The 22,546-nt window shown below is 32.9% G+C and overlaps 1 protein-coding gene across 6 annotated transcripts in view; it reads left to right on the forward strand.

The window, feature by feature from the left end:
- The first annotated feature begins 215 nt into the window (after positions 1-215).
- The window catches only part of LOC113395964 (gamma-aminobutyric acid type B receptor subunit 2), a 111,539-nt gene continuing 89,208 nt past the window's right edge, over positions 216-22,546 (forward strand). For all 6 annotated transcript variants that reach the window (XR_003368709.2, XM_026633713.2, XM_026633712.2 and 3 more), the window contains exon 1: positions 216-413. The gene's annotated coding sequence lies outside the window, so the exon portion shown is untranslated. The remainder of the gene's footprint in view (positions 414-22,546) is intronic.

The raw sequence follows: 22,546 nt of genomic DNA on the forward strand, positions 1-22,546 counted from the left end.
ATATTATGTCTTATAAAAATATTATTTAATAAAATACATTTCGAGATACAACTTTCATTAAGCTAGTGCGAAAAAGTCGTGTATTAAATAAAAACAGCTATTCATAACGCCTTTCAAAAAGAAACAAGTAATGTTAAATACATAACTTAAAATATAATGTCAGTTGGGTTCGAGATGAATCTTTAGCGCTCGTAGCGTCTCAGTCGTGCCGTAGCATCCGTAGCGAATGCTACGTCAGCGCTACGCTCAAATTGGTAAACTTCGGTTAAGTTTACTGTGACGGAATTTAGTTTTATTATTTATTTGTTATTAAAAAATATAAAAAAATCTAGATATAGTTTTGTGTATATAAAATGTGATGTTTTTATATAGACATAAAAATGTGACTCGTTTCGTTCGTGTTGAATAATATGGTAAGATTGAATAATGTATAATATATACAAATATCTCCTTACTCAAACATACTCAGACTCTAATATAACACGATCTTAAATCTCAATAGTACTCATCTTGGTTAGAACCAAGTACGATTTATATTATTACGAAAGTATTTTTTACTTATTGTAATAAAACATTTTCTATCTGCCGTATAATATTCATAAGTACACATTATAATATTTAAATGAATCATAATTAATCATAATGTTCCTTCGTTAAATACACATTTTAAATCAGTACTCTAACACTACATGGTTAATAAAAATACTATGATTCACTATTATGCTTTTAATTCGACGTTGAATAAAAATCGTCGTCTTAGTGTTTTTTAATGACTGTAATTATTAAAATAAATAAACTACATATTATATTAACATAAAACATATTTACTAAGGCAGCAATTTCTTTGAAGTACTAATTTTTATAGTGAACAATTATATTATATTTAATTTTAAACAACTTGGAGATGAGCGGTGAGTTCTACATATATATATATATATTTATATTTATTCGATTATTTTATTATTATTTTTTTATATATATATTCCAACAAGCTAATACTCAAAGTAAAAATATATGGTTTAAAAATTTTAAGCATCAACAGTTTGCCTTTGTTTCAAAATCGCCTCGTAAATTATGAACGTAACAATCTACAACCGGAACTGTGACGTCACTCATAATAAATCGTTTCGTGTACATTTTCTATTACGACCATTTTTTAACGTTATTTTACGATCAATAAAAAATACTCATGGCCTGAATTTGAAGCCCAAGACATTAAAAAACTTCACACGTTCTAAATATAAACAAAAGTCATATATACATGGTGTTAAAACATTTTTATTTTATTTTATACTTATTAATCAAAATATTTAGCCTTTTTTGCGCAGAACAATCAGTCAATATATTTTTATTTATGAAAGACCACAATCGCTTCTGTATTAAATTATGCAGCTGGAGGTTTTCTCGAGGGGTTGCCGTTTTCTTCACCCCTAATACTATGAATGCAAAGTTTCATAATGATCGTATTAGTAGTTAGGGCGTAAAATTGTTACAAATAAATAAACTCACATTTACATTTATAATACCAAAATACTACAATAACTCACTCGGCGTTCGTTTTTTAAATTAAGTGTCTAATTTACTTTTACACATAGCCTGATCGTAAAACCCTTTTCAAATGAAATGCCGCTATTTAAGCTATGTAAAACACCGTTTAAAACCAAAAAATATTAAGGCTCAAACCCTTTTATAAAATGTTGAAGCATAATTAATACCCAAAACGCAAAAAAAACGTTGCTCTTTTCGTTTATATTTAATCTGTGGCACGTAAAAAGTAGTTTTATTAATTGCTCATTTGTTTTTTATTTCAAATAATGCATTAACTCCACAGACGTGTTGTGTCATTGATCTATTTTTCTATTGTTTGATATATATTATATTTTATATGAATGTGTTTTTATTACTGAGCGCCATCATAAGCTTGGTGGTAGAGCTTATTGTTATTGTCTGTTCATCTGGGATTGAAGACCGAGTAAGCCCATGTAACTACAGGCACAAGACACATAACATCTTAGCTCCCAAGTTTGGTAGCGCATAGCAATGTAAGGAATAGACCATATTTTTTAAAGTACCAATGGACCGTTAGACCTTTTATGGCCCAATTACCTCTCCTCCAAACTATATTACAAAAAAAATCTTTATTTATTTCTTTAAATTTAATTTTATACATGTCGTCAATATGTAGGAGTTCCTACTTAGTTCAAACAGAATGCCTATATGGTGTTTTGTACCATACTATCGTTTGGTAACAATAATCTTTATTTAAAATTATTCTTAAGATTTTGATTCTGTTCACCACAAACCTTTGATTAGGAAAATCTTAATGTTAGTACACTCATCCTGGTATATCTTCGTCTAGACTATTCTAAGGTGGCCTATATATATAATACATAGAACACGTGAATTTAAAACGAAGATTATGTGAATAATCTCATGCTCGGCTATGAAGACAATCATACGTACGTCGTGTACGTGATTACAAAGTGCACTGTTAAGAAAGAACTTAATTTATGTTTTTGTAAAAAAATGAAAGAAAAATTCAACGTTTATTGGTACGGTTTTTGTGGAAGCCCGACTACCCAGGGTACCCGGGTACCCAGTCATCAGATATTCTACCGCCAAACAAAAATACTTAATGGTGTATTCCGGTTTGAAAGGCGAGAGAGCCAGTGTAACTGCAGGCAGAAGGGGCATAACATCATACCTTCCAAGGTTAGTGGCGCATAGGCTATGTAAGGAAGGGTTAATATTTCGTACAACGCCAATCTATATGGGCGATTATGATACCTTACCGCCCTATGGCCCTACCGCCTACCTATCACGTTAAAAAAGAAATACAAAATATCACCCGCACCACCTAGATGTCCGAAAATCCACAACAGCGCGATTTTTAAGACACTTTCTGCCTCGCACAACCACTCTGTGGAACCAGCTTTCGCCGGCGGTTTTTCCGAACCGATACGACTTAGGAACCTTCAAGAAAAGAGCGTACTCTTTCCTGAAAGGCCGGCAACGCACCTGCAAGCCCCCCGGTGTTGCAGATGTCCATGGGCGGTGGTAGTCACTTTCCATCAGGTGAGCCTCCTGCTCGTTTGTCACCTCTACTATAAAAAAAAAAAAAAAATCACCTCAGTTTCCAAAACACAAATAAGTTCAATACAGAGAAGTTAATACTGTCCGTTCACTAAAATTAAACAAAGGCTAATAATTTGTAAGTAAAGTTTTTTTGTTATTATATTACGTCTATGCTACCATTTTAAAGCTAAACATAAACATAAATAACATAATCAGCCTGTGAATTTCCCACTGCTGGGCTAAGGCCTCCTCTCCCGTTGAGGAGAAGGTATGGAGCATATTCCACCACGCTGCTCCAATGCGGGTTGGTGGAATACACATGTGGCAGAATTTCGTTGAAATTAGACACATGCAGGTTTCCTCACGATGTTTTCCTTCACCGCCGAGCACGAGATGAATTATAAACAAATTAAGCACATGTAAATTCAGTGGTGCCTGCCTGGGTTTGAACCCGAAATCATCGGTTAAGATGCACGCGTTCTACCCACTGGGCCATCTCGGATTAAAGCTAAACAGTTTATTTTCTTTTCGTGTAAATCAATCAAACAAAATCGAAATTTTGCCGTAGATAGCCCATTTATTGAGAAAGGTTAAAGTTTACGCCGAAGTATTATCCGGGGATCGAATGGTGAATCAAACGAAGGTAATGCTTTCAACAGTTTACATGACGTTAATTTATTTATATATGATCATATCAATTCGTCACCTTCGTCGTTTAATATTGATGTGAAAAAAAAGATGTATTTATTACAACATGAAATTGTTGTTTGTTGTTCAGAACTATGATTTTTTTCTAATTTTATTAAAAATATATTTAAATATCTACTAAATATTAAAATAATAAATAAATAATGGACAACATCACATACATTACTCTGATCCCAATGTAAGTAGCAAATAAAGACCTCTTAAAAATACTAGAATAAAAAAGTAGCTAATGCACTTGTGTTATGGAATATCAGAAGTAACGACGGTACCACATACACACACGCCAAAGACAACATAGAAAACTAATAAACTTTTTCTGTACCGGTGTACACACTAGTTGACCACTGAGGTCGTTATATTATAATATTAATGTGTTATTCAATCATATGATGTTACAAGGTTATCCGTGCTAATGTTATAAATACGAAGGTAAAATGTTATTTTAGAGTTAATATGCAAACTCGACCGCGCGAACACCAATAAAAGTAAATTTGTCGCAGGCTTATAATTTAGGCCATACTTCTATGTTTATTAATGAATTGAATAGTTCTGAAAATAATCTTACATATATCATCTTTAATCTTCTATGATGTTAAGAATATCAAGACTCTGATTAAAAAATATATACATATATATATTTGTAGGAACTTACTTGGTGGTAGGGCTTTGTGCAAACCCATTTGGGTAGGTACCACCCACTCCTCAGATAGTCTACCGTCAAACAATACTACTCAGAATTGTTTTGTTCCGGTTTGAATGGTGAGTGAGCCAGTGAGTGAGCCAATGTAACTGCATGCACAAGGGATATAGCATCTTAGTTCCCAAGGTTGGTGGCGCATTGGCAATGTAAGAAATTGTTAAAATTTCTTACAGCGCCATTGTCTATTGTCGGTGGTGACCACTTGTCATCACGTAGCCCATATGCTCGTACGCCAAACTATACAATAAAAAAAAAGTTAATAGTTGGGACCATCTCATCCGTCTCATCCCTTCACACTCGTGCGCATCCAATATAATATGCCCTAGCGTATGATACATCTTAAAAAGATAAATACTTTTACGATTGTCAGATAAGCCGTTACAGTCAGTTTTGAAAATTACAGTTCGTAATACATAGTACACAACTAAGCCTTAAGAGTGAAAAGACTTATGTGCCAATTCAAACTCTTTAAGTAAGTACCGTCGATATGTAATTCCCTACCAAATATGGAGGACGATAAATGAAGATTTTAAAGAGAGCACCATTCAATAATGTCACATTTTCAATTAGCGCCATCTATCGCTACAGCATTGATACGCGGATAAAACCACGCGAAGAAGCCAGTACCTCATATAAATTGACATTAGAATAAACCAAATTACATAAAAAACAAACACCATTAAAAGATCTACTAAGTTGAATGATATTTATTCGTTAAAATTTAGCGCAACAAAAGAGAACGGCAATAACTTGATCCCCGAAATGATTAAGCAAATTATTCGAGATACAAATGAAAGCCCAGGGGTCGTTTCGACTTTATGGATGTGGAGATGACGCTTCTAATAATTTTTGGGCTTTACGCGCCCCGAGGACTCATCCTGAGCGAAAAAAAGGGTAAAAATGTTCTTCGTGCCTTTGCGTAATAAGCAGAAAAGGGTTCTTACAATTGACTTTACAAAGTGCTGCCTTTAGGAAACAATAGATAATATTAGACCATTTCCAGAAGGCTCGAACTAAGTCCGTGTAATTTTTTTATGTAAATATGTATTTTTACTCATAACTTTATGAATCTTCTGGAAAGAAAAATACGACGATACCGAATTTCATCAAATATAAATAAATATATTTAGTTTTTAAATATGTAAAGTAACTATTATAAACAGTAAAGTTTTAGTTTCTCAGCGGTTTTTTTCGGAAGAAGCCATAGTAGAAATCAGTGGCTGCCTTGCTTACTTAGAATTACTTTTAAAAACATACTAGAATTATATACTTGGGTCTTTATACAAAGATAGATCGCCACAGCTACAAAGAGCCATTGAAAATCAGCGTTGGGTTTTGGAACCCAACTTGGAAGCTGAATAGTACTCCTATTTGGGACACGATTAGCAGTGATTTCTCGTACATATATACGAGAATTTGACATTAATTAACAATAACATTGTATGATCATCTGTTACAATATGATTGGAAATTGAGACGCTTATTTGAGCGTTATGTTGACGTTTGAGCGAAATGTAAAATTAGTGTAAGTTACTTTCAAATATAGAACTTCGAAATACATATCGTCATATCGAGGCATCAAAAAGTTTAATTAGGATTTTTTTATCACAAATGGCTACGTCAGTATGTTGTAGAAGAACACGTGACAACTGAAAATTATCATAGTTGATGTGAATATCGAAAATAATACCCACTCATCAGATATCGCGTCCCGACTTCGGCCAAATGAAATGAGACTTTTATTTACTTTTCGAACACAGCGCCAGTCCAAACCGTCCAACCGTTCATATAAACACATTTTTTTATTTTTTTATTTCTCGGTCGTTTAAGGAGTTCAGTTACATACACACGTATGGAAGTTTTATGTATGTAAAGATATATCTTAATTAATACTGACAATAAATGCGTATAATTATACAAATTTCATTGTAGTATTTAGATTGTATACAGAATACGTATTTCTTATATCTCCCTATAGGATATTGATATTGAGACAGTACAAATGCAAAATACATTTCATTTGCACTTAGAAGGATGTATATGAAGTTTTTTTAGAATATATCTATCTTTCTATCTATCTATTTATCTATCATAAATGCGAAAGTAACTCTTCCTGTTATGCTTTGATTTACAATTTGAATAAATTTAGTATGCCGCAAACTTGAACCCCAAGGAAGGACATAGAGTAGGTACTTTTTAAACCTACGACTCTACCAAAAAACGCGGTCAAAGCCGAGGGCGTTAAGTATGTCTGTATAAACTTGCTAACCCATGAATACATACACATAAGTACAAAAATTGCCACCCATTTTCTCATCTGAGTGGTGAAATTTCCAAAAGCTTGGAAATACATTTTTATCAATAAAAATCAGAAATAGTAAATTTCAAACGGATATGACTACTTTTTTATTTTCCTAATAATGTTTCCATCCTTGTAAATGGTTCTCCCGTTTAAGGTTGAGTTTCCAAAAACGACGAAATATTTATATAATTATTTTTACTCAGAATATTTAATATTAAATTACATTATCCTTTCAATATAAATTAAGAACTCCCCATATTAACATACAATACCTATTTTACACTTTTATGGGGTATACTTTGAAAAACATATATATATTTATTTCTGACTCGATGCTTGTTTATGAATTTAGATACTTCTTACTCTAAAATTATATACTCCCCATAGGTTTCGCACTATCGGTAATTTGGATTCGTTTTTGACTTTGTATTCGCTTTTGTTGCTTCAGTATAATGTTCCGCCCTCACCGTCTACCATTTGTTCTATGATCTGAGTATACATACATGTATCAATTCAGCTTTTATTATTATTACGTAATATAATCATTCGAACATAGAATGTATGATTTGATTATTCCTCAAACTTTCTCAAGCGCCATTCATTTTTGACTTTCTGTTTATTATTCTAAATATAACAGCCATGTGTCTGCAAGACTATTTTTGACTATTATAACAACCAACGGCCCTGCCTGGCATATGAAGAGTGCACTAACAAAAAAAACTACAGATTAAAAATAAATATAAAAAAAAAAATCTAACAGCTTTACTTATACACACAACACACTAATTGCTCAGTCTGGCAACACTGATTTGACAATCAACAGAAAGAGACAAAGCATTAATTATCTGATCACCGCCAAAGCAACATTTCTAAGTAAAACAGTTTGCGTCATTGTAACAGCCTTGAATTCCGCGAACAACGTTTGCTCTAAGGAAGATAAATTGAAAGTACCCTCATTTTGGTCAGCACGGCGGTATCTGTTCTTTATGGCCGTTTTAAAGTTATATCGTTTTACCGCTTCATTAGTAGCTGTCTTGGTCTTCTGGAATCTGGCATCTGGAATGAAGAGACCATTAAGGTTATTTGTAGGAAAACACATTTCAACATGGATATTATTTTTGTGGAAAGGTCAACCAATGTTGAATTTAGTTAAATACACTTTGTCAATGATAATGTTCACGTTTTGATGTGTTACCAACAAACATGCTTTACTTGTTTTTATGCTATATGTTGACGGGCACCTTGACCAGCTGGTAGTAAGTGGTCAGTCCATAGACAGAGGTGCTATAAGCAATATTAACCATTTCAATCGTCAATGCCCCACCAACCATAGGAACTAAGATGATATGACCCTTGTACCTGTTATGTCATGTTATATACTGGCGTACACTTCAAACCGGAACATAACAATACTAATTACAGTTTAGCGGAAGAATGTCTGATAAATGGATAGCACCTACAAAATCTGAAAAAAAGTTCTACCACTAAGTATGATTTCAATAATTTAACTTCGACCTACAGCTTCACAATTCGTTTTAACTAAGTTTAAGTCCCGGGTTATAATAGTTACAAAATATAATTATATTGGACAAATAAATATTGAACAACATCACATACATTACTCTGATCCCAATGTAAGTAGTTATAGCACTTGTGTTATGGAAAATCAGAAGTTACGACGGTACCACAAACAGTGGACCCATGACAACACAGAAAACTAATAAACTTTTTCTACATCGACTCGGCAGGGAATCGAACCCGGAACCTCGGAATGGCGTACCCATAAAAACCGGTGTACACACTACTCGACCACGGAGGTCGACGAATTGTTAATTACAACAACATTACATTTTATTTATGCGCAAGGTACAATTGAATGATGTATTGCAACACCCAAATGCGAGTGAGTATCATGAAGTACAATAGAGTTACACTGTAAGAATAATTTAAAAACTCACTCTAGAACACGATCGTTAAAAATAATAATTATAGAATATCAAGAATACATTTGTCGTAAAATATCGTATCACTGTAAGGTTTTGAATATTTCATATCGAGTTCTCACAGAATAACTCCGCAGATGTGTATCGAAACTTCGACATCATGTCAAAATATTTGAATACAATAATTTGAAACAGGGAGTGCATCTGTTGGTTCTATATACTTGGTAACTATATTAAATTCGGCTAGAATCAGTTAGGAGTACAGCATCACCAACAACTGTTAAAATTGTATTATTTTCAAAGTATGTCCGTGTTGTTTTTGATAACCTGTTTTAATTTTTTAATTTAAATGATAAATATCGTTGAAGTTAAACATATATAATATCAAAAGAAAAGTGATCATTATAACAAAAATTGAATGTCATGGGATGGCAGGCATAAATATATAATTATAGATTATAACGCACCGGTACATTATAATAGCATGGTATATCATTTTGGAAATGTAATACTAATGGACACCTATTATTATTCCTTTCCCCGTTTTATCTGGTTCATCCTATCTGATTTCATCCTTTTTCTAAAGTTACGCCCTATCTCCCAATCATTTTTCTTTGAAATTTCCGTCCAAATAAATAGGTACAAAATTGGAGATAACGCAAATGTTTCAAAACAAATACTCCATTTGTGTGTTTGACGGTTTACATGTCTACGCTTTCCAAATAATACATTACAGTCGATAAAATATGCAGTAATAATCAAGGCCTCGTTGTTAAAATCAAAGTTGAATTTTGAAAAACATAATAACATAATCAGCCTGTAAATTTCCCACTGCTGGGCTAAGGCCTCCTCTCCCGTTGAGGAGAAGGTATGGAGCATATTCCACCACGCTGCTCCAATGCGGGTTGGTGGAATACACATGTGGCAGAATTTCGTTGAAATTAGACACATGCAGGTTTCCTCACGATGTTTTACTTCACCGCCGAGCACGAGATGAATTATAAACAAATTAAGCACATGTAAATTCAGTGGTGCCTACCTGGGTTTGAACCCGAAATCATCGGTTAAGATGCACGTGTTCTAACCACTGGGCCATCTCGGCTCAATTTTGAAAACAGCTCATTAAAATATGCCGACAGATTTTTGCAATGATCACAAGTGAAAAAGTCCAGTAAAGATGTAACGTTTGAGCCAAAAAGTTCAATAGGTCAGTTGACTCTCTCGTGAGTTGAAATGGTAATTTTTTCGTTGTTATTTTTCATTGTGAATATACATTGATTTCGTTCCGTACACGAAGTTTGTGTTTCTAGTTCCCAATTAGCCTGTAGGTCAAACATTGCACTGTGGAAATTCAATTTTCCATTCATCGTCCAACTATGTTAAAGGTATCGTTAAACTAGTTTCCATCTTCTGCTACACTTGCGACGCTTATTTGTTCTAGAACTATCCTGAACTAACGAGCTACATATAGACATTATGTTCTGTACCCTTACTACGAGTTTGACAGTAAACTTCAAGTAATTTACTTTCGGTTTTCTTTTCATACAAATCATATCAGCGCCCCAAGCGTAAACGCAGAGGAACTAAAATCGGTAGTAAGAGTTTTTATAATTAACGTTATCGAGTTTGAAGTCGAAATAACGGGCGGTTTTCGACAATTTGTTAGTACTAGTGTTACTCTTTATTGTTTAATTTAAATAAAAAGTTTATGTACATATGTAGTACATATAATTATATTTTAGGAAAATATAAAACAAAATTTATGAAAGAATTATTATTTGTTTTAAATATATTAAACTATATTTTTACAAAGTTTCTTGAAGTTATAGATGTAGCATCACACTGGAAAATGCAGCATGGATGTATTTGTAGTAGTGTCTAGGTTTGTATTTCTTCTTTGGAACTATAATCACAAACAATATTTTTTATTAAAAAATTCACAAACATATAAAATAATCACGATAATAGAATAATTATAATCTACTAATAGAAATATTAGATAATAAAAAAATATATTAGATATAAATTTAATGATAATTAGATATGCATATTATTATAATATACAGAAAAGCAAACATCATTTGGGTATTAGCAATATAACATAATCATTTAAACATAAGTTTGAATTGGTTAAGTTTGATTTATTATGGAAATTTTCACACAAAAAAGAGGATATTATCTATAAAATTAATCTATGTATGTTTGTTTAAATTAACACACAAGACACATCGCAATTAAACGCGAAGTAAGCCACTTAGTCTCAAATTAAACTTTATAAACAAATTAGAACAACAATTTAAATATGTAAAATTGTAAGGAAATTAAATTTACAATACTTGTAGGTTAGGTTAGTTAGTTTAACTCAAATTCCTCTATATTAAAAACAATATACACTGTTTATAAGTTTTTAAAACGTTTCTAATCTCTATTATAAATTTACGATCCTTACAATTATTACGGATCGTATTTTATATTAAGCGTAATAATAAATTTATATTTACGTACCTCTTGATGAATTTTATAATAATTTAAAACTCCGATAAATTAATCTTTAAGTCAATCATGTTTCAATGTAATTTCTTCTTTATTCATCACTACTAAAACACTTACAAATGAATACATTCACAGTTTATATTTCTTTTAATAAAATAAACATTGTAAAATAAGATAATATAACCTTCAAAATTTTAGAGACAATACTTTGCGACAAATGTCAAATACAACAAAAATGGCCGAATATATTTTTCTCACCTTTTTTAGCGCGTGTAAGTGAGATGGAAATATAAATTGTGGTGTAGTCTATTTCGAGTAGCTCGATGGTTTTGACGCAAACGTGTAATGTCAAACTCATACTAATACAAATATTTGGTTAACGTTTTCGAGAAGTCGACACGTTATTAACGCATGAAGTATTGAAACTCGTACTAGGGGTACTGGTTATAGAATTGTATTTTCTCATAGAACATCTACTTACAGAAGAAACAGCAATTTTATTTATTAAATTCATCTAATTAGATAGTCATAATATTTTTTTGCAATATTTATAAGAAATATTAATTCACGAATCACAGGAATAACTAATACTCGTTCGATACTCACCATTAAGGATAGCAATATATCAATTTTTCCTACAAATTATTATTTAAGTTGAAGAGTACGAGATTGTTAAGTCATGTTTTCTAAAATCAGCTGTTCTAAAATACAGCATATATTAATTTGTGTAGCATTTGTTATAGCCATGATATGATTTTGATGCAAGACGTACATCGTACTCAACCGTAATCGAAGTGCGTCGGGTTTTAAAATTAGCTAACGGACGATTATCCTCCTACAAATAATATCCCCTATTTCTTGGCTCATGGTCTTCAAGTGTGTGGACTAACCCCAAGAAGAAAAGTGTCTTCGAGAGTAAGTGGCCGGATTTCGGGGTAACAGCCCCTTTTTATTAATTTTAATACAGTCCACTTAGCTCTCACGAGTGCATCAGCTATTGAGATTTTGATGGATTCTTTGGAATTTTGAGAGTTTATAAATTTATACTACTAAATGTCGAAAATAGTTTAGCTAGTGGTTAGTATAAATTAGCAGAAGCCTTATGCAATGAGTATAAGCTGTCGTCTTATAGGACATTCACTTGTTAAGTAACACGATTAGATTATTGCATTATTTTTTAATTACAATTCCCATTACATACACAAATTTGTACAATATACGTTACGCGTATGAACATATTATATACACGTCTAAACCGACTCTCAATTTGATTCGAGTGGAACACTTACACGGGTATCTAGTTTAATTTGCAGAGATTCTCGAATCGCAAATAACGCTGTATTTAAATTTCGATTCAATTTTAAAGTCACAATTTTATGAACTTTAAATAAAATTAAATACTAAGAAATATATTTCATAGTGTATTTAAAATTAAAAGCCAAAGTAACACAATGGATAAAACAAATGCAACTCGATAAACGCTTGCAGGTTCGAATCCAGGCAAATACCCAAAAAAAAAAATCATCTCATGCTCCGCAACGAACGAAAAAAAAGTGAGATAAACTGCACGTGTAGAATGAAATTATTTAACATTTGTATACGCTAATCCGCATTGGAACAGAATGGTGGATAAAGCTGTTGAAATTTGTAATACTCAAAACATTTATGGTCTGATTGGTGTCATAATCAGTAATGGGAGTTCATAATTGGCAGGGCTTTGTACACTTTCTAGATAGGTGCTCGTGATAATTCTACTGCCAAACAGCAAAACTTAGTATTGTTTTGTCCCGTTTTAAAGAGTAAGTGAGCCAGTAACTAGAGGTGCACGATACATAACATCTTAGTTTTCATGATTGGTAGTTGATGATATCAGGTATCCATATTTCTTACAGTGCCATAAATTACGGGAGAAATGACCATCAACTAGCCCATTTGGTTGTCCGATAAAAACATTTTGAATTTATAATATATATAATATTATAAATACATCATTCCTTATATTTATGTATGTATATTTCCTTCGATAATATATATATATATATGTATTTGTAATACAGCCTATAGTATATACTACTCGTCGTGGACAAATCATTAATATTCTTTAGGTTATACTCTCTGGACCGATTCCTACTAAGGCGGCTATTCTCAACAGATACAAGCCAATTACGCTAATAATATTATTAGATTTATATTCGCTTTCATAATACGAAGGAACAGCAATATGATACGATTGGAAAAAAGTTTGGTGCAGGACTTTGCCTTAACGACTTTTCCAAAGTACGGGAGTGCAAAACAATGTCAACTCTCAAACTCTGATATGTTACTAAGGACCTCAGGGTCTGCATGATTATAAGTCATGATAAGAAGTCAAAATGTTTTTTTCTTTTACGTTATGCCTGGCAAACGAGCAGGAGACCTGATGGAAAGTGATTACCACCGCCGATGAACATCTGCAACACCGGGCTTGCCGGTGCGTTACCGGCCTTTTAATGTAATTAACAGAAAATCCGATATGTACAGATATAGGTTTTTTATAATTAAAGTCTAGTATTGTGCCAAATTTTGTTGTTGCCAAATCAAATAAATTTGTTATATTTTCAATTGAGAACAAAATCTGAAATAATTTCCAATTCGTTTTGATGCAATCATTGTTAGCACAAATGTATTTCTGGAACTCTAGATACTAATTATTTTTATGTGCATTACAAACATTTACGAATTATACACATATAACTATTATAAAGGTCTGATCTCCAGTTAAAAGAGATTGAAGCTTTTTGTACGAAATACCATCACTTCAGAGTCATCTTTCGAATAACTTGAACTCGAGATGAATTATCGATAAAAGTTTTGTAAAAGCCTCATCATGATACTATTGTATAACAGAAAAGTAATGAACAGTGGATAAATTTCTCACCTTACGCCCATGTGAATGTAGAGTATGTATGGTGTAGAGTTTCTGAAGTTAGGCCTAGTAGAATTCGGGCATGGAGAGTTAGAAGCTTGGCTCTACAAGAGATCTAATAACTTTTTGACAGCGCGAATGACAGAAAGACTCATCTTAGCAACATTTTACATGAAAATGTTTTTCAAGATTTACTGTATTACCTTGCAACCGTTTTAATTGCTGACTAAATAAAGTCCTTACATAATAGCTATCACGTAGCCATGCCGTAATTATCTAATAAAATCAGCTGGCCACGACATAGTGCTCTCAAAATAGCGTATTTACTAGAATGACAAAATAATTATTACGTACATTTACCAGTACATTTTAAACTTATGATGAAAATCCTTCGAAAGATAAAATACAATAAACTTTTTTTTAACATAAGTATATCGGTTGGAGGGGAAAATACACCACCAAATTGTAAGTGGAGACGACTGGCCATTGGCAAAGTAAAAATTATAAATATTAACCATTGCTAACATACTCAAACAACCCTGAAAAGCACTATCTGTCCGTGTGCCTGTAGTTACACATACTGTTTTATATTTTAATCTTGATTGGCGATGTTGATATTAATAATGTTGAAGCAATACAAAGTGATTTATAAAATACTGCTTAATGAAGAAAAAACATTTCACTAACAACTAACAGTTTAGCCGCTACAAAAAAAATTGTAGAATTTGGACGTAATAGATAATCAAAAATCTCATAATATTTAAATACAATATATTTTTTGGATCTATGTTGAAGAAATTGGCCACAAACAAACATAGTTTAATGTATAATAAAATATAAGCCTAGACCTCCTGAGGTAGTCTTAATGCGTCATCCGTGACACAATTACTCCGGGAATGGAACCACTTACCCGACACTGGCGTCTGCTAATGCTATTTAATTGAATTCTAGTATTACAATTAAATGGGTTAGAAACTAAAGTGCGTCGCCTATTACTGTTCTAACTTCGTTATGGAAAAATTGTTCCGGTTACGATTTTTTCTACCCCCTACAGGGAACACTAAATTTGGCGCTGTGAAAACTAAAGTAAATAATTGTAATGTTTGTTATATATATTTTTTTTATTTAATAGGTAGATGGATGTGCAAGTTTTTGATGGTTAGTGCTTTCGATCGCCCATAGACAATGGCGCTCTAAGAAATATTAACGATTTCGTACATCAAACATCAAAAATCGAAAATCAAAGGTAAATGCTTGCAAAAGTTATAATGAGATATGTTAATATTATCTTATATATTAAGCGTAAGCCGATTTTTTTCCCAGTGATGATGGGACGATAGCTGCACGTAAAAGATTGGTTATGGATTTTGAAGAGCTCCAGCCGCAGATGTGCAGAAAATAAAAGAAAATTCATGATTGCAATTTACTAAATTGTTACAATTTAACGAAGAATTAATTTTAGAGAGCGGAAAGAGTTACTGCCGGGTACAGAACAGCGCTGTAAAAACAACAAATGGAAAACGTGCGAACAGATGTCGTCAGTTTACGATGAAATTAAATCAAAACAAAACCTGTCATAGGTTTCGAATTCCTAAAAATCTATTGAATAAACGCGAAGTTTCGCGGGCGACCTTACTTTATAAAATAAAGCTTGAATCAAATCGAATATCAATCACTTTTCGGTTTCATTTGTGATATATGTTAATTTTCTATAAAAACTTAGTAAATAATTAATTTACTAAGATTTTATACGTGCCCTGAAATTCATACCAATCTGAAATTCTCTAAACCTCCCTTGATTAAGGTAAACGGGATCACTGTACCTTTATAATGGCTGCCTGTAGTGAATTAAACATTGTTTACTAGAGACCCACTGGTTTATCTGTATTGTAGGCGTTGCACGTGCCTGTTATTTTATTAGTATATTTAGTCTTATGTTGTTGGTAGAAATATTCTTTAAATTCATTTTACGTTTACAACTAATAGTAATTTTTCGGAAAACTATCAACGCGTACATGATTTCAATTGATGTATTGTCAAATCAAGTTTTTTTTTTTTTTGTTGGCAAATGCCAAGTAATTGCCAATCATATAAATTAGTGTCTTGTTAAAGGAATATTGAATTTTGCGTGGTTGTGGTAAATTAAACTTAAATGAATTATAAAATTAGTTTAATGAATTTAAAAAAGAAACGGTTTTAAAATACATATTGAGTTTTTGACAGACAGAGCGATGACGGCGCCAGCGGTGATAAAAAAAAATAAACAATTTGTGTTGCGTTCCATTACATGAACACTTGTCTCCAATTCAAGATTTTTTGTCATCTAATATGCAATGCTAAAACTTAAATATAAAATAAACACTCTTATGGAGTTACTTTGATCCACTAATGTTAATATTTAACTATAGCTTGCTATCAAAATGTCGCCATATATAATTAAGCTGTATTTACACCATTCCGGTCTCCACTCCGGTCGTGTTGGGCAACAGCTCGATCAAGTCATGAGAGTGCACTGAACGCAAGTTGAGAAAATTTCAAGAATGAAAATGAATATGTACGTAATAAATGGCATATTATTCCATATAAGCCGAAATGGCCCAGTGGTTAGAACGCGTGCATCTTAACCGATGATTTCGGGTTCAAACCCAGGCAGGCCCCACTGAATTTACATGTGCTTAATTTGTTTATAATTCATCTCGTGCTCGGCGGTGAAGGAAAACATCGTGAGGAAACCTGCATGTGTCTAATTTCAACGAAATTCTGCCACATGTGTATTCCACCAACCCGCATTGGAGCAGCGTGGTGGAATATGCTCCATACCTTCTCCTCAACGGGAGAGGAGGCCTTAGCCCAGCAGTGGGAAATTTACAGGCTGATTATGTTTATGTTTTATTTATATTCCATATAAGTTTATATTAGGGACCATATAGTGTAGACTTAATATTCAATGATTTCTAGGCAGGATGTATGTATATAAATATATTTACTTGGTGGCTTGTAAGCCAGATGTAAGGAGGGAAGTTATTGAAGCTGGGTACTTACTTTATATTAGCAAATATTACAGCCATGGCGATGTCATGGTAGAACAGTATAGAAGTTGATATGCTGCTGTTTCATCCAGTTGTGCTAAAAGTGAGTATTATTAAAACCATACATGTTTAAATATATAACGGCGAGCCGGCAATATTGTTTGGTTCGGGATCATCATCTTCGTCATACATATTCACAAATAATACAACAAATCGATAGCTGGATTATCGTATATTGATTTTTACAATATTTCATTGGCCGCGACCACATCTGTCTTCTCCTTCTTGACAACTGACATGTTATGTTTTTTTAACGTGACAAAGAGTGATTGACTTCACTGGCCATCCCGAATGAAATCTCAAAACTAAGAGATTACAATCAAAGTATTTAATTATCTGACGCTGCGACATATATATACATATATATGTATGGGACGACATCCTACATAGCTTGTGTCGAAATTTATTTATTACTACAAATATACCAAAATCTATTTCACATAGTATATATTTTATATTAATTTTTTTCATAAATGACAAACAAACAACACCGAATTAACTGTCGTGTAAAATATTCATTTGTCGGAAATTAATCGTTTAGCAGATTAATAATAAACTAATCAAACAAACGACACGATATAATGAGAACTCATATTATGATAATGAATATGTATGTAATATATGTACGTAGAAATTAAGTTATGAAAATATAATATGATAAATGTACGGTATTCATCTGAAGAAGAATTTTTTTTATAGCAAATGTATATTCATAACTTTTGTGTACATGTAAACTAGACGTCACTCGCAACTTGACTCGTGCTTTGGATGCTCAGTTTAAGAATAAAAAAATTTATACCCTTCCTCGGGATTCAAACTTCATGCCAAAGTTCATAGAGTCACAGACTGTCAGACTAACAGACAGCATTTATAATATTAGTAAATAATGTTATAAAGCCGAGATGGCCCAGTGGTTAGAACTCGTGCATCTTAACTGATGATTGCGGGTTCAAACCCAGGCAATCACCACTGAATTTTCAGGTGATTAATTTGTGTTTATAATGTTAATGTTGTAAATAATAATAATATATATATATATATATATTTCAACAACCTAAATATCTTTTTGTACATTTTCATGTTCAAAATTGAAGAACTATTTTGGCCAAAACAAATATATATTTTGGAATTAAACAGTCGTGTTGCATTGTAAATAGCACAGTAATAATTGTTATTTTTAATTTTCCGATCACAAAGCCGCAATTGACAATTCTAGTTCAGTAATAAATATATTGTCTCATTGCTGCCTAATTTAATTATCCTATTGCGGTACAAATATTGTTCAAAAATATTCACTACGAATTGAAAAAATATAATAAATACATGATAACATAATAAAAATACATTTTGAAATTAAAGATATTTAAGATTTTAAATTAACATGGTTATTTTTATTACAACATGTATTTAAAACGGGATATTTACCATGTTTCATGTTCACGAGTCTCGTGAACATGACTTTCGTAGATAATGTCGAAATATCGAATTCCACCAAATAAAAATAAAAAACATGGTAAATGTCCCGTCTCAAATACTTGAAGATATTTATTTTCCATTGAGTAAACTAATTTGAGAATCAGGAGACGTCCAGATGACGTCTGAATTGATAGTCATTGAAATAATTTGTGATTAAAAAAAATCAATCAATAAATATGGAGTCAAATTAATAAATAGTATCGTTATTATTATTATTTTTTATTTTACTATAATAACATACAACAACGACGTATTTATTTTAAGCACCACGCACACGCTAGCAACAACGTATGCTTTTTAAGCACCACGCACACGCTAACAACAACGTATGCTTTTTAAGCACCACGCACACGCTAGCAACAACGTATGCTTTTTAAGCACCACGCACACGCTAACAACAACGTATGCTTTTTAAGCACCACGCACACGCTAGCAACAACGTATGCTTTTTAAGCACCACGCACACGCTAACAACAACGTATGCTTTTTAAGCACCACGCACACGCTAACAACAACGTATGCTTTTTAAGCACCACGCACACGCTAGCAACAACGTATGCTTTTTAAGCACCACGCACACGCTAACAACAACGTATGCTTTTTAAGCACCACGCACACGCTAGCAACAACGTATGCTTTTTAAGCACCACGCACACGCTAACAACAACGTATGCTTTTTAAGCACCACGCACACGCTAGCAACAACGTATGCTTTTTAAGCACCACGCACACGCTAACAACAACGTATGCTTTTTAAGCACCACGCACACGCTAGCAACAACGTATGCTTTTTAAGCACCACGCACACGCTAACAACAACGTATGCTTTTTAAGCACCACGCACACGCTAACAACAACGTATGCTTTTTAAGCACCACGCACACGCTAGCAACAACGTATGCTTTTTAAGCACCACGCACACGCTAACAACAACGTATGCTTTTTAAGCACCACGCACACGCTAACAACAACGTATGCTTTTTAAGCACCACGCACACGCTAACAACAACGTATGCTTTTTAAGCACCACGCACACGCTAACAACAACGTATGCTTTTTAAGCACCACGCACACTCTTGGAGTAGAAATGGGGAATGACAGCAAAGAGAGCGTCATACTGTTTTCCGTCCGAAATAAAATACAAGATTTGAACCTAAAAGCGTGCCGATAGTCGTTTAAACTTTAAAAGCATAAAACAAAAACAAAATAAAACTATACAAATTGATTTTACTGGATAGTAGAGCTCTGGAGCGGGAGATATCACACACATCACATTCTATCACCCAACGGTAATGCTGAGTATTGTTGTGTCTCTGGTGTCACTGCTGGGCTAAGGCCTCCTCTCCCTTTGATCAAATGGTTTAGAGCATATTCCACCACACTGCTCCAATGCGGGTTGGTGGAATACATATGTGGCAGAATTTCGTTGAAATTAGACACATGCAGGTTTCCTCACGACGTTTTCCTTCACCGCCGCGCACGAGATGAATTATAAACAGAAACAAATTAAGCATATGAAAATTCAGCGGTGCCTGCCTGGTTTGAACCCGAAATCGTCGGTTAAGATGCACGCGTTCTAACCACTGGGCCATCTCGGTTCTCACAATACCTCTTTTACAAAAATATATTTTACATGACTACATACATTTCATAGAGTATACTCGCGAAAATATTGCTCTGCGGCATTGTTCGCAGCTTTACTTTATTAAACTGCACGGCTTCGACTTTGATCCACGTAAGCGCCAACTCTTGGTCCACGGAAAATTGGACCAGTTATGTTTTTATTATTGTATTTGAACAACTAAAATTACTTTAAAAGCAGAAACCTCAGTCGAAGGTCGGCCTGTTCGTCACGTTTTCTATATCAATAATATGCGAGATCAATTTGGGTCAGCGTTCCAAATCACCTAACTCATAACCGAATGCGAAGTTTGGATATATCTGACTGAGCATTAAGTTAATCGCATTCCCACGCTATTAGGCTGATCTGCTTAATTTGGAAAATTTAATCCGTATTTTATCTTTGCTCGAACTAATTTTATTTTTTTGCTTCGCAATTTGCGCAAAATATTTCGTCGGCGTCGTCATTTTAATCTTAGTGTCTTGAAGATTCGTTTTCATATATTTTTTCAATTATTGGAAATATAAATGATATCGATATTTTTTTTTTTCATCATCAATCAGAAGTATTATATCTCCGCCGACGAGATTCCTTGCCTTTGAGGTATCTCGTCTACTGTTTTGATTATTAGATTAGATTACAAATTGTTTGTTTTTCTAATGTTTATGAATTTCTTAACTCAAAATGTTGTATGCAAATTGTCTTGTTATTGGTCCTTGGTAGTGTTATTGGTGTCTTTAAAAAATATTTCAACGGGTACTTTGGTATCGTTTTGTTGATTACATTTCTAGTTTAGCTCATTTTTGTAATATTTACTTTTGCATAAATATTATGTATGATGATATGATATACAAATATTTATGCATGTTTGTATATTAAAGATTGTACATTAATATGTTTTAAAGTAATTATTACTTCATTATAATGTAATTGTATATTACGTTTATCTATGCTGTGTACACCCCTTAACTTTGTACCTTTCTGTTTATTTCCTCTACCTTAAGGTTGCTTGGAAGAGATCGATGTTTTAGAGACAAGGCCGCCTATGGTGCATCTTTCTTGAATGTGATTTAGGTTTGTGTTCATTGGTGTACAATAACGTGTATTTTGAATCGATTTGATAAAGAATAAAGCAATTTTGATTCGAAATATTTTACGCATTGAAATTTAAAAGTTTTGTTTAAAATTAAAAAAAAAATTATAGTTCTATAATTGTCATTGAAAATGCTAAGTAACTCTCCAAACCAAATTTTTTTATCCAATTGTTAATTAAACAAATGAGATGTCCGAAATTATTCAAATATGTCCAGTGAACAATATTTATTATCTCGTTAAGCCGGACATGGATTGGGGTCAGTGCCTCATAAACATTTATTTAACGGAACGGATGGTTTGATAGCGTTTTGATTTGGATGTGAAGCCGAGTGAACATCATTTGGATAGATGTGTTATGTATTTATAGCGAAGCCAAAACATTTAATAAATTATTTTGTATTTATACAATAGTAGTTCATATTTGTAAATGTTTTCAAGGTCATTATAATAGAGCTATTCCCGAAACATGGAGTTATTCAACAATAAGTTATATTTTCATCAAAAAAAAATATGAGCAAAAGTATGGCAGGGCAAGTAACCTCTTGCTTTAAACTTAACGTAAACACATATACGGAATCAGTATTTCATCCAAAATTAATGTTTTCTCGAGATGCTGTGATAGCGTAGAGAGGAAAACGAAAAAATAATATGAAACACAAATAAACAGGAATTTATTTACATGACAACAATTCATTCACACTTGGTTACTTTAAGGATGACATTGACCTTGAAAATGAAAGGTCTTAAAATAATTTTCATCTTCAAACTAAAAAGCTATCAACTACTGAGCAAACAAGGAAATTCTTCCAAGAAAAAGTACTTTCCTGTGTTAGTTTATCTTGAAATCTTATTTATTGTTTTTTTTTTACTCTTAATAGGCTAGCGTTTGACCGTTGTATTGCCTGATGTTACTTGCCTAGAAATACCTACCTACCTATGTTAACTCTAGATACGAAGACATCAAGGTTGTACCTATCGGGAAATACAGACTCAGGCAAAGTATTCCACAGTTTAGCGGTGCGAATGGTAAAGTTGGATTCGAAGCGCTTCGTGCGTAGTCGGGGAATTTCCACTGTGTACCTATGGCGCTTTGGTCGTGTTTGCGTGTCCGTTCGACGGTAAAAGGGAACGGGCGGAAT

This window comes from Vanessa tameamea, chromosome 10, assembly GCF_037043105.1.
Source record: "Vanessa tameamea isolate UH-Manoa-2023 chromosome 10, ilVanTame1 primary haplotype, whole genome shotgun sequence".
NCBI classification, from domain to species: domain Eukaryota; kingdom Metazoa; phylum Arthropoda; class Insecta; order Lepidoptera; family Nymphalidae; genus Vanessa; species Vanessa tameamea.